At 44.8% G+C, this 5,989-nt stretch overlaps 1 protein-coding gene across 1 annotated transcript in view; it reads left to right on the forward strand.

Annotated features, from left to right (window-relative positions):
- Window positions 1–1,433: 1,433 nt before the first annotated feature.
- LOC105813797 (glutathione S-transferase A1-like) overlaps window positions 1,434–5,989 on the forward strand; it is a 21,545-nt gene continuing 16,989 nt past the window's right edge. The window contains exon 1 of the mRNA XM_012648591.1: window positions 1,434–1,497. The gene's annotated coding sequence lies outside the window, so the exon portion shown is untranslated. The remainder of the gene's footprint in view (window positions 1,498–5,989) is intronic.

Raw genomic sequence — 5,989 nt, forward strand, 5'->3', positions numbered from 1 at the left:
CTGGGGCAGGGGCCTAGGAGCTGGTTGTTTGAGAAAGAATTAATTACATACGAAGTCATGGATATGATAGTCTTTCTGGAAATGGTATCCTGAAAAGGGAACAGCATGACTTCTGTGATATTTTGCAAAAGATGTATAATCATAATTGAATCATGGGAAAACAGCACATGGACCCAAACTGACGTATATTCCACAAAATAACTCACCAGGAGTCTTCAAAAGTGTCACAATCATGAAAGAGAGGAAAGACACAGATTGAAGGTGACTAAGGAGATACGACAACTAAATACAGTGTGAGGTCTGGATGGGATCTTGGACTCAAAAAAGGACATTGGTTGAAAAACTGGTGAAATCACAGTAAGGTCTGCAGTTTAGTTAAAAGTGTTATATCCGTGTTAAATTCCTGGTTTTGATCATCGTACTATGGTTATGTAAGATGTTAACATTAGAGGACACTCGGTGAAGGGTATTTGGGAACTTTGTACCAGTTTTGCAATTTTTTGTAATGTAAATAATTACAAAAAAGGGTTTCAAAGATACACATTAAATTATTTATTGATGAAATAAGACAAAGTCTGGCGTTTGCTTCACATATTGTGACGATTGTTGAAGCAAGGTGATGTGTACATCAAGCTCATTGCACTGTTCTCTCCACATTTGTATATGTTAGACAATTTCCATTAGAAATAGAGAAATCACATATACGCATTGAGCCCCTGCCATATGCTGGGCGCTGTGGTCAGCCACGGGGACAGGGGAGCCCTGCCCTCAGGAGCTCACGGTGAGCAGGACAAAAGCGGACGTTGAACACAGAATGTGGGAAGAGTGATAGGACAGAGGAAGGAGGGGATGCCTGGGAGGAGGGGAGAACAGCATGTTCCAGGCAGAAGAAATGGTGCACCAAGGGCCTTGGGCTAGAGAGAAAGGCCAACATGTTCCCCACAGACAAGGATCCGCCAGTGACCCCAGGTAACACAGCTGAGGTTTTCACACTCAGGGCTAGGACAACTTTGCTGGATTCTTCCAGCCTGCAGACTTTTGCAACAGCATTCATCATTGAGTCCTTTTTACACACTAGGTGCAATCTCCCCATTCTCTCTCTCCATTCCCCTTACCTGACAACACCCTCTTATGGCACTGTCCTCCTCCCCCGACAAGGTTTCTCTTCTGCCCTAAACCTGCAGCCTGTTTAATGAGATCCTCCTTAAACAGTGTTCAAAGAAGGCTGGTCGGAGGGAACTTCTGAGGCAGCCAAACAGATTTGAAATCCCTTGCTGTGCATTTTTGGGTAACATTGAAATGAAACACTGTTGACTGTCTTGCTTGTTAGTCTAGCATGGAGCTCTGCAGCCTTCAAGGCTGTGGGAGTGGCTGTTCCCTGTTGGGCCCGCCCAGCTCAGCAGGCAGGAGTGTCCCAGCATTTAAGTAGCTGGCACACAGCTCAGGAGCTGGCCTGGAGGAGCTGAACCTCTAGAGACGCAGCCAGGACTTAATTAGGTTAGTACCGACCTTAGGAATCTTCCTAAATGTTCTTGTGTCTGCTTCACTAGGAGAGCGTGTTTAAATGTGTTAGTTTGTGTGTGTACTTTATGTTCTTATTGTGCCTTCTTAGTGTGCTCAGGAGCCAATTCAAGCATTGTTTAGTAGTTTGTGAAGGACATGACTGTAACCAAAAATAAGATTCAGGAATTTAGAAAACAAAGGCAGTGACTTTGATGGTGTTAGAAAAGTGAGAGTGACAAGGTAGGGGCAATCTGTGCCGCCATGCATTTGTCGGAGCTTTTGTTACACAGTTAAATAGGGGGTATCGACGCCTGCTGATTAGGCTCTAAATTTACATGTACATATTTGATTACATCTATGTTAGCTTATTGTTCATACGCATTATTAATACTTTGCAATAGGGTACCAAGAGGTGTGCTTTTTCCCCTTCTCCTCCTCTATCTCCTTCCTCTTCATCTTTCTTCTCCCCCCCATCCTCTTCTTCCTCCTCCTCCTGTTACTTGTTCAATGTTTGTGGAACCAAAGGCTGAGCAGGGTTTAAAGTCTCAAAATTGCAAGTGAATCTACATGCACAGGATAGTAAAACAAGTGCTGTGGACTTGCATCTTAGAGAAACTTAGGAGGTTGAGAATGATGATGCCCTTCTCAGCTGTCTTGTTTCTAGTCTAACAGCAATTGCAAATTCCTTCTATTTGCCAGATTGAATGTTCCCATGGCTACCCTGGCAAAAGGCTTTTTTTTTTTCTTTTTGCATAGACTTAATGTTTCCACTATGTGGGCCAGTTCCATGGCTATGATAATTCTGTTTAAACAACAGAGTGGTGGATTTCATAATCAGCATTGGTTATTTTACTCCCATGATCCTAGCTTGTTATATAATTACTCTGTACTACTGGATTCTAAAATGGCAACCCCTATGGGAGAAAAGCTAAAAAACAAACTAACAACAAGAAAGTGTAGCTTCTGAGTTATCTAGCTGAGTCATATCCTGGGAAGGCGGGACTGAACGTGGATTGATGTCCTCTTCCTGTGAGCTCACAGGGAGAGGGGAGGGGGCGCAGGAGCACTGTTACTTTCCCTTCCTGCTCTATCCCTGGGTATTCCTCGGGGGAGTGCTAGATACAGCACTAGTGTTAAGGCAAGTGTCAGTGACCGGTCCCAGGGGAATAACTGAGTGGCACGCAGAGAGTTGGAGAGTCAATGTTTAATCTCTTAACGCCAGCGGGCCCAGAGGAGACAAGTCTCCAAATTCTGAGCACCTCTTCCGGGTTTTTGTCAGGTTTTATACTTTTTTGGGTGGAGTTACTCTTAACAAATCACACACAAGTATAAATGATTAACCAATTAGCAAAAAGATTTAAAAGTTATCCAATAAATAATAATTCTTACAAGTAGTAGAATTATGATAGGCTTATAACAAACATTAGAATCACGATAGGCTTATAACAAATATTGTAATCATGGCAGGCTTGTAGCTTTGTTCAACTGCTGCGGTTTTTGCTTGCAAGGCTGACAGGTGTCAGTGTCTACTTAGCTGCTTTGTGGTTTTAAGCAGAATCAGCACAGAAATTCCCCTAGTATGCATGGAAATTTCCCTAACATTAGAACATATAAATAATTTTTATAAGGCACATATAGTGACCAGGTAGGATGTAACATGGTAAGAGTCAGTAGTGCTGGGCAAGAATTGCCAACATAAAAAAAAAAAAAAAAAGACCTTATACAGGAAGACCTTGGGATCTCAGCAAGAGGCTGTGAAGTCACTTTGGTTGGAGCGAAACAATTGTTAGGAGAAAAGATGGTGCACAGGAGGGTGTTTAGTGGCCCAGGCCCTTGGGCTCTCTGTGCAAGAGAAATGAGCAAGAAGCAGAGGGACGTCTCAGGCTGGGCACAGGGAGGGAAAGTCCTCAGGCTGCCTCCTGGAGGGGAGTTCAGGGGGAGTTTTGAAGGGGCTTAGGCTGGAAAAGGGTGACATGTAAGCACACAGAGGTGGAGATTTTCTTGCGCCTGCCTGGTTCTATTACATGGTGCTTCACACCTGGCATGTCTCAACTGCATGTTGAATCTCCACTCGCTGCATGATTTTTAGCATCAGAATGAGATTGTATCGAGGGGAAAGGCAGGGTAAGGGCAGTGTGGGGTTCTTTTTGGCTTGAGGTGGTCAGATCCAGATAGGTCTGGTTTCTTTGCAGCCAGGTTCCTTATCAGCTACTGTCAGCATTTTGTTTCAGTGGCCTCAGAAAATACTTTCACTAGACACAGGGTTTACTGCCCCCCCTTATGTGGGTTTGTGCTGAATTCCAGCAGATAGGAAGTCTTGTTTTTGTTTTTGTTTTTTTCTTCTTCAGTTCACTAGGCTTGATCATGCTGTCCCATGTTGGCCCATTGGTCAGAAGTGAGGCCCTAGTCCTGTCCTTGGACTGTCTCATTATCCCTGAGAAATTTCACCCTCCTGATTCTTAAGGAGAAGGGCCCAAGATCTCATCTTCTGGAATTGGTTCCTGCTTAATAGGGTGTTAGGACCTAGGGACCATAGGCAGCAAATAACCAGCCATTAGGTCTTCTGTATTATGCTTGCTTGCTTGCTTAGGAGAGTGAAAAATTTTCAGCTGACCCTCATCTGACTCGGAACCTGCCATCTCGCTTCTGTTAGTATACTGAAAAATGTAAGGGGAAAGATGGTGCCTTACACACAGCCGTCCACAAAATAAAATAGTGGCCTGGTCCAGAGGGTCAAAACGCCCTGGAGCACTGAGACACCCAGCAGTGCCTCGTGTGTGGAATGTGCTCTGGCTTAGATAACGGGATGTAAAATGTATTTTACTAAGATTAATGTTGTTATACTTACTTCAGAGTTAAATTGTAGCTGTAACCTGTGACTCCCAGGATACCCACCTAAAAGCTATGGAGCCTTCCCAAGATAAGATTCTATCATGGTTAGGACTAACACTTTTTTTAACTTCTGTAACCGAGCTTGCTTAACCCAGTAAATTTCCACTGTGTGGTTTGCGCTGTAAAAGAGCCCTGCTCCCCTGGCTTGGGACCGCTGTCTGTGCAGCTGCCTCACAGCCATGCAGAGGGCAGTCGCTGGCCAGCTAATAACGACTCACAATTTGGCACAGTTTCGGTCTTAGGTGGTCTTTTCTCGCACTCTGGACCATAACAAGGGTCCCTACTGTCCCTACTGACATCTGGAGATGGTAAAAATCTCACGCTGACTGGTCTAATGATTTATAGGAGTCTTCAACAGACGGTATAGATTGGAACCCCTGTGCCGCCACCAACTTCACTCTTGGGACCTGGAGGACACTTTATTAGTAAGTTAAAAAAGCAGGGACCAAAAGTGATCGTATTATAATAGGTGGAACATTACTGGTCCCAGTGAGGGAAGGAACAAGTAACAGAAAGGAGACAAACTTTAATGGAGTCTCATGTTTTGAGCAGCAGGGTTGTTAAGCTTGTGTAGTCATTTGGCTTGGTCTAAAACCCTCTTTGTGTTTTAATCCCTCCCCCCACCCCCTACCCTCCCGCTGCTGGCTCTGTCCTGGTGAGAAATCCTCTTCTATTTGCTCCCATTCTTGAGGGCTGCTGAAGGATGAGGGTCTATCTGCATCTTAATTGTTTTCAGTCTTTCACTAACAAAGCTCACCAAAAGGTTAATAATGTAAGGCCCAAGAAGCAAGGAAAGCAGGACTGCCGCCAGTGAGCCAAGGAAGGGGATGAAGCAGGCCAATAAAGGGACTGTTTGTTGCCTTTTCTGATACCCTCAAAATTTTGTAATCTCAGTGAGTGAGTTTCTCTCTGAGGGTGTTCAAGACTGCGCAGGCGGCGCCTGCGTGGACTAAACTGCAAACAGGCTTACCCCTACTTCAGGGTCAGCCGGGCTCCTGGGGGAATCTGAATTGGGTGCTGGGCCTGCATCCTGCGGGCTGCAATATACTATGATCTGAGCATCTTTATGTATAGTTTTAGGACAGCACCTTAATCCTTGTCTGAAATGGCCTTAGGTTCTGTTTTTAAATTTGGTATCTTATTGTCACGGAGGCCATTTTTTCAGTCTTACGATTTCTATGTTAACATTAATGTTAAACTCCAAAAGCAGGGGAGTATAACAAGGTGTGTCTGACCTCTTACAACTCCGTGTTAAGGTTTTTCCGGGGTCCCCTTGACTAAGAGGTTGTGTGTTCAGTCAGAGGGGTTTGCATTTTGTCTTTTTGGCCAAGATTTGCCAGAAGCAGGATTTTCACTGATGACCAAACTTTCATTTTGTCTGGTCATTGCCAGGGTGGTGCAGCTGCCTGCCCCGGTTCCATCCTGTCCCTCAGTGGGTCAAAAGACTTACAGCCAGGCCGGGCACGGTGGCTCATGCCTGTAATCCTAGCACTCTGGGAGGCCGAAGCAGGCGGGTTGTTTGAACTCAGAAGTTCGAAACCGGCCTGAGCAAGAGCGAGACCCCGTCTCTACTAAAAATAGAAAGAAATTAATC

The sequence above is a fragment of the Propithecus coquereli genome, unplaced genomic scaffold (assembly GCF_000956105.1).
Source record: "Propithecus coquereli isolate 6110/MARCELLA unplaced genomic scaffold, Pcoq_1.0 Scaffold29, whole genome shotgun sequence".
NCBI lineage: Eukaryota > Metazoa > Chordata > Mammalia > Primates > Indriidae > Propithecus > Propithecus coquereli.